This window comes from Pundamilia nyererei, unplaced genomic scaffold, assembly GCF_000239375.1.
Source record: "Pundamilia nyererei isolate P.nyererei 1_Seehausen unplaced genomic scaffold, PunNye1.0 scaffold01254, whole genome shotgun sequence".
NCBI lineage: Eukaryota > Metazoa > Chordata > Actinopteri > Cichliformes > Cichlidae > Pundamilia > Pundamilia nyererei.
Genome location: NW_005188655.1, coordinates 7,985 through 9,253, shown reverse-complemented (window position 1 = coordinate 9,253; position 1,269 = coordinate 7,985).

Here is a 1,269-nt window from a genome sequence, read left to right as displayed (position 1 = left end):
AGTCTTGTTAGACTTTACCTCAGCCCTTGACACAGTTGATCATACCATCCTGATAAACTGACTGATAGACCTGGTTGGGATGTCTGGCTCTGTTCTAGACTGGTTTTCATCCTACATGTTATGTCGGAATCTACAGAGCTGCTGTGTGGAGTTCCTCAGGGCTCCATGCTGGGACTTATTCTGTTTTTAATATACATTCTTCCTTTAAGCCAGATAATACGGCAGTTTCCTGATGTATCTTATCTTTTTGCTGATGATATTCAGTTATACTACTCATTTAAGTCTTCTGAAGTTCATAAGCTCTCCGCTCTGACTGTTTAACCAACATTAAATAATGGTTGAACAATAATTCCTTACAGCTAAACCCAGAGAAAACAGAAACTTTGATTATTGCACCAGACAGTGCAATAACTGATATTAAACAGCGACTAGGTGATTTAGGTTCCTTATAGAAGCATAACCTTAGAAATCTAGGTGTTATTTTTGATTAAGCTTTTTCTTTGGAGGGACATTTAAATCAGTAAGAACCTGCTTTTTCCACTTGAGGAACATTTCCAAACTTAGATCCATCGTGTCAACAAGTGAACTCGAGATGATAATTCCGTACTTTTGTCTCTACAAGACTTGACTACTGTAAGAGCCTGTTTACTTGTCTAAACGAGAAAGGGCTAGCTTGTCTACGGGTTGTTCAAAACTCTGCAGGGAGGCTACTGACCTGCTTGAACAAGGGAGCTCATATGACCCCTGTTTTAAAGTCGCTGGTCAAACCAGTCAGATTTAGGTTCCATTTTAAAATTCTAGTTTGAACTTTTAGAGCATTACAGGGACAGACCCCTCCCTATATTGCTGATTTGATTCGTACACATACCTCTTCTCGTAACCTGAGGTCATCTAATCGAAACCTTTTAGTGGTCCCCCACACTCATTTTAGAACTTGAGGGGACCGATCTTTCCAAGCTGTTGCATCCAGACTGTGGAATGCACTTCCTCTATTTTTATGATGTCTGGACTCTGTGGAGACCTTCAAAAATCTTTATATAGACCATGGTTTTTATGATGTATTTATGAGTGTATTGTGTTTTCTTACCTTTCTTGTAAAGCACTTTGTGACCATGTCTGTGAAAGGTGCTATATAAATTAACTTTACTTACTTACTTACATCATGTCAATCTTACAAAGAAATGTGTGGCTGTCTACGCCTGTGATCGATACGTCCCTTGTGAAACCCAGTTATGATTCCTAGAAAGGACAGCACTTAAAAAAAAAAAA